The following is an 11254-nucleotide window of genomic DNA, read 5'->3' as shown; positions in this document are numbered from 1 at the left end:
GTGCATTTCGATTGTGTAAAAAAGATCTAGCGCAGACACAGACCACTAGAAAGATGACAAACACACACACAAGCGCCTGCGTATGTGCGCGTGTCGTCTTTCTTGCGGTCTGTATCTGTTCATACGAAAGCGTTTTACAAGATATTTTTGTACTTTTCTAATGCAGTTACCCACTCCTGTATGGAATAACATTATCTCACGCCGCTTCACCCATCTGCTTGTAAGCACGAGCTTTGTGCGGTTTTTGGCTTCCCAATCTAGCATTGTGCGCAACAGATTTTGGTCTGCCTTCTTAAACGTTGAAGCAGGTCGAAGCATCGCATTGCCTGACATCGGGAGTAGCACGGAGTGTTTTTTAAGTCTAAATTTTGAATTTTCAGCGTACGTGATGGCTTCTAAGCTAAATATATGGACAATTGCGTCTATGTTGTAGTCACTCGGGAAAATTTAGTGTAACTTTCAGTGAGTGACACTCGACCTTAGTATCATTCGCGTAGTGTCACACAATAATATCTGTTGTTGAGGATCTCCCTTTCTGTGTTCATAGCCGCACCAAGAATATGCGGAGAAGGTCGAGCCTGGTATTTGTCAAAGGAATGCACCATTGCGCCCTTTCGATCGCTCCCCTTTACACTCGATCTTGAAAGCTAACGTCAACCACCGAGGCTTCAGATTCACACGGATTACATTCCTTCTCCCCTTCTCGGGAAATAATACAATGGAGAGCGACGGATGGCATGTCACCTCGCGACAGAGTAGGAAGTGAAACGCAGTTTGTAACAATTACTTTGGTCGCAAAAAAAAAAAAGAAAAAAGAAACTTCCCGTGAGTGGGCCCGCTGGAATTTGGCAAGTGGGCTTATAGCTAGTACAACATTTCGCAAAACAGAGATAACAGGTCGTCTGAAGCTGCTTTTTTTTATATATATACACAGGAGCATATTTTCGCGAGGTTTGTGAGATTCGCAATAATATAAAAAGTTGGGTTCTCATAAAAATTAGTTCGTTTTAAGTATATGATTGGCAGCTCGACAAGTCACAAAGAAACTGATCTCGTGAGCTGGAAGGTGTAGCGGCATCATCTTGTGAAAGCGGTCGTGAGGAAGCAAGGTGCTTGCGCAGTACAAAAGTTCATCCCGAATGCAGCTTTTCCTTCCCTGTGTAATTAATTACCCATCGCAAGGCGATGTACACACCCTGTTGTCCCCGCAAGCACTCGTCTGAGGTTAGGCCAAATTTAGGTGAAGCTAAATTTGACCGCCTGTCACACGAATTGGTGCTGCCTCTTGCTTGGCATCCATAGAAAAATTGTGCTATCGCACATGTAAATATCGCATTGCTTCCATAATGTTTTTATTATTTCATTTATTTGCGTGCACACTACAAAAGACGCAAAATGCATGACTGTTTCGTCGCCTATCATTTCAGCGCCAGTTCGAGGGCAAACACAGTGTATGGACGGCGGCTCCTCAAGTCAACGGCTGTCTCGACATCGTTTGATTGCGTGTAAAACTTTATTGGAATAAAACGACATCTGCCATTTGAAGAGTCTAGTAAAATCCGTTAAATGCCTTATCGAACAAACCGTTCCGATTCCAGTGGTTAATTGCGCGGAACACCCAAAGCTGATCAGCAGACTGTTAGAGCGGTTTGGGACGATGCGCTTGCACATTTACTTGAGTTGGCTAAGTCAGCCAGAAAAATCAAATGATGGGTACGGCAGCAAAACTGTAGCTGGCACAACCTTGATTAAAAGATGTCTCCTAGGCGTGCATCCAAAATCAGCTTCGAAGTCTTGATGAGGGTTGTTTTGGAATAAAATGCTGTGTGCATCAGCATGCGACACGTGTCAAAGGTTGATTTACGCATTGTTTTTTGCTGTGTCTTTCTATGGTGTCTGCGATACAAATAATTTTCGATATACGGCTGACTGAAACGTAGACATGGTTGTTGATCTATAGCAATAGACGCAACTGAATGTTATGCACCTCATAGACTCATTCATATCCGGCAGAGCAAAGTGCATTGCTTTATAAAACAGCCAGTCTTCAAAATAACCGCATTTGAGCATTCGAGACGGCGAACGAGTAAAGGCTTACTATCTGCAATTTGATCATTTCCTCTTAAAACTACGTCGCTTGCTAGCAAGCGGTAGTTGCTTTCACATTTTTTTTCGAGCAAGAAAGCGCTCAGGATTGCGAGTATGTGTGTAAAAAAGTTAACCAGCTGAGCCTGGAAGCGCAAGCGCATGCTGAACAAGAAATCGGGCCGACGCTCCATAGCCCGCCGTGTCTACGCTTGCCCCAACATGGCGCCGTCGACGGCGGTGTCTCCACCCTGTACGGAGGCGCGCTACATCGAGGCACCCTATGAAGGTGCCGTCGGCCGCAGGCGCGCCCTTGATTTGCCGCAGTTGCGCTGGCCGTGCCTTCAGCGGTTTGAAGCGCATTTGACGCGTCTACTCTTTTCTTTTGTTTTAGTCGTTCTGCTCCTTGCATTCATCAGTGGGAATTAAATTGCAATGACTAATGATGCTAAAAATAAAGCATCAGGGCAGGGAAAAGACATGTTTCGTGCCGCTCGAATCAGAACTAAGTTTCTATGTTCGGTGTGCCATCGGACCCTGCGCTGCTTGCGGAGGGGAAGCGGCTGATTAAAAGAAAGGACCGGAAGTTGACTCCAACGTGTGCTGTCTGCGAAAAACCTTCTGAGGAGAGCTACATCGAGATAACGTTCAAAGTGACGTCAACGAGCTCGCTAGAGATAGACCACGCATTAACGGTATTCGACCGTTATCCGAACCATCTTCTGCCTAAGAAGACATCGAAAAGGAAGGTAAGAAACCTCTGCGACTAACCGGCCGCTAAACGACAAAACCGCAGTGCCGGTAATGCCGGCCGATGCAGACGACACCCAGACGGCCATAGACGTCCGACGGTCGACCGACGGACGTCCGTTTTCGGACCTTCGGACATCCGACGGAAGTCCGGTTATGTTCGATATACGTACAGCGGACGTCCGTCGGACTATCGTTCGTGGATCCGGATCGCGTCCCACGGACGTCCGACGGGCAGCCGGAGGCGGACATTCGGACGTTTCCCGGAACATGCTTGCAGGGCCCGCTATTGGTGTAAAAACTTGCCAATAACATTCGTGTAAAGCTCAGCAAGCATGTGCCATGGAAATTTCAGTCACATACTAGTGCTCAATGCCTTTGTCGTGAGAGTAAAGCAGACAATAGTATATGCAACAGGTTCGTTTCCTGTTGTCTGCTTTACTTTCACACACAAAGCACTGAACAGTAGTGTGCAATTAAAACTTCCATCAAAGAGGCACATATGCTAGCTGAGCTTTACACAAATGCACCATTCCTGAAAACATGCTAAGTGCATAGGCATACCAGCATGCGAGGTTGTAAAAACATTTTTTTTTTGCTTTATTGCAAAAACTGCATGCATAAATAGTCTACACTAAAAAAATATCGATGTTAAGGAATGGCATGGTAAAATGCAGGCCAACTGGAGTATTAAGAATCTACTTGAATAATTTTTTTTAATTATCCTTGGCCGTGACAGCTCTTCCCTTGGGGAGGTGGTGGAGGAAAAGGTATTTATTGAAACCTAATATTTCGGAATTAGCGAGGAGATGATAGAGTTCTCTGTGGGCGGCTTCCGCAGGCCGGGATTCCAGGAGCAGTTACTATCCTGTACATTTGCTCGATCAGCTGTTGCTGGTCTTTCAGGCCTAAGATGGAAAGAGCAGGCTGGGCTCCTCCTGCAATAGAAGGGAAAATGAAATTCAAGTTATCTGTGCTGAACTTTGATTACACATCTCCAAGGGCAACTGCCAGTTTCTCTCAATTGCATTTTCCAGATGCCACTGTACGCATGCACCTCCATTCAGAACTGTCACATACTATATAGAAAGGTCATATAACTGCAGCAAAACCCATGCAGAATAACAAAAGATACAAACGTAGTTTGACCAGAACCTGGCATTCAGTATTTTAATGTTTTTATGTCGTCTTTTTGAACATGCCACTCTGACCAAACATGGCATGTTATGCTTGCTGCTATGCGCCCTCAGCAATGCCTAAGACATGGAGTGCACATGCAGAGAAACTAAGCATAAGGGATGCTGTATATGAACATAAAGCACAGCCAGAGCATTGCAGTATTACACAGGTACGCATTGGCGGCAGAAACCTGCATTTTGAGCGGTTTAACCGGCAGATTTCTAAAGTCATTGTTCCTGCTCTGAAAAGAAGTGATCAATAATAACATCATTTAAAATTGTTACCTTTTCGTTCTGTAAACTGCACATTTTGCTGGTTTCCATGTACCCTCTACCGAAGACATTCCCTGGGCGTGTCGGGGGTATATCGACATCAACATCTAGGCTACAAGCGTCTAGAAAGCGTCTCCTTAGAGCAGCTGCGACGAAGTAACTTATCTGATAACATGCAAGCTGCTGCAGCAGAATAAAGATAGACATTTGACATGTGGCTAAAGCCCAATGTGGAAGCATAGCCCGCCGCAGTGATTGCGCAGTGTTCATGCTTCTACAAGAGTTAAAAGTAAAGTTATTTGTTTACCCACAGCGCTATATGTGACATTACAATAGCAAGGCTTATAGTTACACAAAACACAAAAAGCTGACAACCACAAGCTCCTGATGTATTACCGGCAGCATGCAGCATGGATGTTAGTTACTGAAATATGGTTGCATAATTCTAGCAACCAGCTGTGCATGTATGTCATGGATTTCTCAACTACACACAACAAATTACAAAAAAAATAATGGTATTTATAAATGCAGCCAGCTGTTCACAAGAAACACTGTAGCTTTTTTATGGGGAAGGTAGTGGGCACCAAAGAAACTGCCCCTGTAAAGGCACCTAATTTGCCCCTATGTAATATCGGGGACAAGTGTGTGGACTACACAAACTGCAATCAAAGCACATTACTTTCACATCGACCAGGAAACTCGGACCATACTTGTCGATGTGAAAGTTGAACGTTAGTTCTTTCATGTGTGCAAGAGAAATAAGGTCACAATTCGTTTACATCGCGATTCTAGTCCAAAATCTAGACATACTGTCCAGAGACTTTCGCCCCCGCAGTATAAGCCACCACTTGGGTAAGAGATTAGAAAAAGAAGTGTATAAAAGACATTAGTGCTGTTGGACAGCCATAGCTATAAAAATGGTATTGACATTGGAGTACTGCCTTAAGGCGGGGCCTAGGGCATTACAAAAGCAAGAGTTAGTGTCCGCTGGTCCTCATTTGAACGAACAAAAAGAGGGGGGGGGGGAAGGAATCTACCTCGACTACATGTTTTGAGTGACACCAAGCCGCAGTTAGTATTAAAGATATCACACAGTTTTGTGGAAGATTTGGGAGCGCTTTGCTGCTTTCTTACAGGATTGGACAAAAGAGCTCACCATCTTCAGAAAGGCACGTTATATAGAAATGAAAATAGTGAATTTACTGCACCTGGCCACAACAACTTGCACACGGAGAGGAAGATGAACTGAAAATTTTATACATGAATGTACGTATTTACAACAGGTGAAACAATGACCATGATCTATGCCGAAGAGGAAAGAGATCAAAATCTAGCTCAGAACGAGTTTTCCAGGCCGCGGGGCTGTTTCATTGACTTCGGGACTCCGCCCACATTTCTCATCCCCAATGACAACGAACTCACACATGACTGGCTAACAAACATTTTGGCATGTCTTTCCACTTTCATAAGTTCTTCACCCCCTCCCTAATACAAGCAATGCAAAAGGGACAACAAATTCGTTTCACAACAAACGGAATTTAGAGAATGGACCTCGAAATGATTGGCTCACTAGGTCACATGCCAAACTCTCTCCCCCAGGAAAAAAAAAGAAAAAAAAAATTAGAACCCATCAAAACGGTGTCCCACGTGCGCAACCATTGCCCAAAGCTTGCATCCTTGGCGGCTCCTTTTACAGGGCAATTATTGCAATTATTGGCGTCCGAGTCAGCACCATTGCGGACCACATCAGAAGAGCCAACCCACATCCTCCCGCTCCGCATCATACCGTCACTGTTACACACTTGCCCTTTTTCAACGCCGCCATCTCCCACCATTGTTGACATCCAGGGTTGGAATCCTCAACGAGACCCCACTCAGCGCGCCTGCACTGAATAATTGTCACTTTTATGGGCTCCCCAACAAGGAAGAGGGCCTTACACCCTTCAACCTGACAGTGTTTTTTCTTTGAATAATAAGCAGTTCTTCCTAAAGAGGTGCTCGTTTCAAAGCTGTGCTGCCTCCGGGTGATGGGTCCAGTCAGCGTACTAAGGACCCCTTAGTACGTTTAGTACTAAGGGGTCCTTAGTACTAAACGTACTGTTCGTAAAGCTCCTTAAATAAAAATGAGCCCCTACATGACACAGCAACGAGAACAAACTGCCTGTCCCCGCGTCTTCGAGTGCGACAGCAAAGTCCTCGGAAGAGGGGACTTCTTTCCCTCTCTGCCTACGTTTCCGTTAAGCACTGTAGCTGCTGTAGCTGCCTCTCTGTGCGCGTCTCTCTGCCTCCTGTCCGAGGGCAAGTGGGAGACGGCCGCAGCTGGGCATTGAACAGGTGACCCAAAAAGAGCAGACTAATAATGGTGCCTAGCATACCCACCGATCCCTTACAGAAATCATTAAAGAAATGAAAGCAACACATCAGATAACGCTACAATGTTCCTAAGTGCAAAGTCGACAACTCCAAGTCATATAAATATATGTACATCTCCGCACATTAACTAGACAGAAACAGTGCAGAATAAACTAATAATTCAGTGTCTAGCAACACTATTAAAAGGGGATAAAGGCCACGGGGGGCTGCAATTATTAGTACCGTTTTGCCTTTAAACTACAATAACATACTTGTTGCAAGCTTAAAATCAAAGATTTATACCTGTCCCACCCACAGCAATGGAACACACATCTGACTCAAGTCTGCAGAGAAAGAGCAAGCTAGACTATTGCAGACGCACCCTTGGTTATTTTTCTGGCATTTCTGAGGGTGAAGAATCTGACTTGTCAGTAGCATGTATATGAATAAGAATCCTATGACAGTAAATGCATCAGATTTTCTGGAGTGGCTTTTCTTTGCTGACCACATATGAGGTGAGCTATAATTTATCCAACTTGGCCTAGGTTTATTCTATGAATAACAAAGCTATAGCAGGTACACAGTCGTCCACTCAGGCTGAACATACGAGTGCGTGGCATGCACTTTTTGAGATGCCACTGCATCCATCGCAGCTGCACACCGTAGCGAAGAGGCAGACAGCGTGAAGTACCAGCCTCTAGTCCCTCTACCACCACTGGGGTCAAAAACTAGGGACCCCTTGTTTTTGTCAGGACAGGCCCCCTCAGGGTCAGCTAGTGAGTAACCTCCTGTATTTGTATCTGATGGCAATGTTTTCCACCACCACCCACAATACGCAGCTGCGCATCATAGCAGATGTGAAGCAACAGCTCCTGGTCCTTCTATGCATAAGCCACTTTGCCTTGATGCATGCCTGCGCACCATAGTAAAGAGGCAGACGACATGACGCAGCAGCTCATGGTACCTTTACACGAGCCCCCCCATTGTACTTCGATACGCACCATAGCAAATATACAGACTACGCCACACAGCAGCTCCTGGCCCTCTATGCATAAGCCATTTTGCCTCAATACGCACCTGCGTACCTGAGAAAAGAGGCAGATGTGAAGCTGCAGCTCCTGGGCCCCCCATGCACAAGCCACTTAGCATCAATGCACGGCTGTGTGCACTGTAGTAAAGAGACGAAGGACGTTAAGCAGCAGCTCCTGGTCCCTCTACACATCAGCCATTTTGCCTCAATGCGCATCTGCACACCGTAACAAACAGCCAGATGTGACAAAGAAGCTCCTGGTTTCTCTACACATAAACCACTTTGTCTCAATGCACGTCTGCACACCGGAGCAAAGAGGCAGATGACGTGAAGCTGGAGCGGCTGGTCCCTCTACGCACAAGCCACTTAGCCTTGATGCATGGCTGTGACGGATGCATTGCTATTTTGCAAACTGCATGCCACACATTCCCATTCAAGCTAAGAATTTACTTCAATGGACAATGACAAAAAGTAACATGGTGGACAATGTAAAAAGAATTTGCTGCATAAAGTTTGTTGAAACCAGTTCTACATCCTACATGTAAACAAGCTAAAACCTTAATGTCGAAGGGATGTCCTGTGTGTTTAAAATCATCACGCTCAAACAACTTCAACACTGACAATCATGATTCAATATTAATAATATAGATTATGATACAATACTCACTTTTAGCCATACCAAAGAAATGAGAATGCAAAGGGATGTTGCTGTTTTTCCCCCGTGGATGACAGTTTTCCATGTTTAAAGTGCTGCTTCCTGTTGGCCTACGAAATCGGCTACAGCAAATGGCATCTGAAAAATTTTTGGAAGCCTCATGCTAGTCTTCAACGAGAAAAGCATTGCCATACAGAAGCAGAACACAAATACTTTTACAATACATTAAAAGCACCAACTGCGGTGCTGTTTTTAGGATGACTAGGTAGAGGTTTTGCTGTAGCAAGCCAAATGTTAGCCTTCAATAAGGAAAGCATTCCCATACAGAAACAGAACACAAAATCTTTTACAACACAATAAAAGCATCAATTGCACAAATGCTTGTAAGATGAAAAGGTACAGGTTTCTGCTATAGCCCACATCATGTGACCAGCGGTTATCAGAAGCCTTGTATGTGAGCATGATGCCCGAGATTCAATTTATGGCTATCACTGTATTAACAAGCATGGGTTTAAAGCTACTTTAATATGATAATCTAAGAACATGGTAAGAGCTTTCAGTGCGAGACATAAGCTCAGTATCATGCACTATAAGGTGCTGCATGGCTCTAGTGTAGCTTTGGCATTATCTCGCTGTCAATAATGCAGTGAAGTTCTGAGGAGCCTTTGAATTTCTGTAAGGACAAAGCAACAACAATTTTGTTTTCATCTCTTTTGCTCAACTCGTGTTTTTTTTTTTTTTTTTGAGCCTGCGGCTTGCATGGCCTTCCAGTATGCCTGTTTTGCATAAAAGAAGGCGTTGCAGGCACCAGAGCTCACAGCCCAACTGTATCGCGGCGGCAGTATGTCAAATTCGTGCCAGAACAGCGCAGAACAACGGGTCAAGAAAAAGACAAGTGCTGACTTTTTTTTTTCTCTCATCTCCTTGTCCGGTTGTTCTGCGCGGTTCGGTCCCACATGCATAACCAACATGCGCAAGGTGCTGTCCTGGTTTGTCAAAGCTGAAGGAGAGTACTAAACCTTTAGTTATTTAGTAGCTACAGCCGTTCCTTCTAGAAACAGTAGTTGCCGTAAAGCTCGAGAGAGAAAGATCAGCGGCTGTCCATTAAAAAAAAAAACTCGCGACGTCTTCACAAGTGTAGGCATGTCGCACGATAGGCTCGAGGAGTGCAAAAGCTTTCTCGTATAGTTTTTACAACTCAGCACGTTGCGCATGGTTAACAAATTAACTCCTTTAAAGCTCGGGCAGGCACTCCTTTATCAGAGACAGAGAAGTTGCGCGGCTTACTGGCGCAGCGTCCAGTAACGCCGAGAAAGATGGCCCTCAGATTTGAGGCTGCACTTTAGTTAGTCGGCGCGGAGCCATCCTGTCAGTCTCGCCTAAAACACTCGACCGTTCGGCTGCTGTACAGAGCTGTTTCCTTACCCAAAAGCTCACCACTATCGGTGCATCGAAAAGTTCCACTAAAAAAACAAAAGTTCGATGAAATACTTACTTTGGAATCGGCGGGTGAACAAAGTGTGCCAGCCGCACCAAGCCACAGCAAAAACAATGCTAGCAGTGCATTACAGCCGCAGGTATTTATAACTGCGCAGAAAATGCAGAACACGGAAACGTGAAGCCATCTTCCATGACTAAACTTCATCTTGTCAGGTGGATTGGATTGGCTCATTTCAGATTTTTTTGAGGATAGGTTCGGTTTCGTTCTTTTTGAGCTTGCTGCTTGCTGCGTCTATTCAGCCACTGATTAAAATTTCACCGAAGCATCATGATAGAAAAATGTTTAATGGTCATTTAACTTTTAATCAAAAATTTTTGATGGAAGAATTCAACGATGAAACATGCGGAAAATAAAAAAAAAAACTGTTTAATGGAAACGCTTTCTATCGCATCGATTCGCTCTGGCATCATATAATGCAGACTTGACGGCATTACTGATTTATACGCAGTTCAGACGAGCACGACGACTACAAACTATATCATAGCTGTGTAAAAGCAAATCCAGTGGCGGACGTACGGCGGCTGTCCGCTGGGCGAACGGATTCGACCATCCGCTTTCGTACGTACGCCGGAATTCCGGCGGACGTCCGAAATCGGCCGCCGAGTTGCGGCCGAGTTCGGTTGTCCGTCGGACGTCAGTGGCCGTCTGGGCAGCTATGGACCGTCAAGGATGTTTGACAATGCTTCCGAGGAGCCGGCAGCAGCAGAAGAGCCGAGCGAGAACTCATGCCAGCCGCAGCAGACGTGCAGAGCATCCGTTTGATTCAATTTCCATCACTGCAACTTGGATCAAATTAACTGAATTCGCACCCGCTGGCTCTGTATCATACGCGCGTTATCGAGCCGAAAAAACAACAACAGCAATACTTTGCCACTATTTGCACATAGAAAAAAATGGTAACTTTTGGGAGCTTGATTCCTGAATGCAGTTCTGCGGATGCTACAGTGTCTATTCTAAAAAAAAAAAAGAAATTTTTTTTTTCGAGAATAGACACTGTAGCATCCGCAGAACTGCATTCAGGAATCAAGCTCCCAAAAGTTACCAGTTTTTTTCTATGTGCAAATAGTGGCAAATTATTGTTTTTTTCTTTTTTTTTTTTTACAAGCGCGTAGATTATAACAACAACCGCTAAAGCTTATAGAGCTAATAGGCAGAGTGCACTGGGGGGTCTTTCTTTCGGATGTGGCCTGAAACCTGATTCAGAAAAACACATATCATTAATGGGAATGTCTTTTGCAGAAAAGTGTCGCTTGACCGTCGACTCTGAAGGGGATAGCTTAATGCAAATACCAGCGGAGGCTTACACAGAACAAGATGCGCAGGAAAAGGAAGCAATCATGCAACCAGTATGCAGAAACATTTATCGCGCTCTGAGGAGAGCAAAGAGAGAACTGGCTGGAGCGCAGAAGCAAGTGGCTCTAATGAAGGCG

General features: G+C 44.9%; 1 long non-coding RNA gene across 1 annotated transcript; it reads right to left on the bottom strand.

Annotated features, from left to right (window-relative positions):
* Nucleotides 1–2919: 2919 nt before the first annotated feature.
* Nucleotides 2920–9953, bottom strand: LOC146203215 (uncharacterized). The gene is made up of 3 exons (XR_014703826.1): nucleotides 9819–9953; nucleotides 8336–8461; nucleotides 2920–3773 (listed from the first exon to the last, which is right to left on the bottom strand). It is a non-coding gene; the product is annotated as an uncharacterized LOC146203215 (long non-coding RNA).
* Nucleotides 9954–11254: the final 1301 nt, after the last annotated feature.

This window comes from Amblyomma maculatum, chromosome 1 (assembly GCF_055883805.1).
Source record: "Amblyomma maculatum isolate TAMU_Amacu chromosome 1, ASM5588380v1, whole genome shotgun sequence".
Classification (NCBI taxonomy): Eukaryota; Metazoa; Arthropoda; class Arachnida; order Ixodida; family Ixodidae; genus Amblyomma; species Amblyomma maculatum.
Note: the sequence above shows the minus strand (reverse complement) of the source record. Positions and strands in the feature narration are given on the sequence as shown.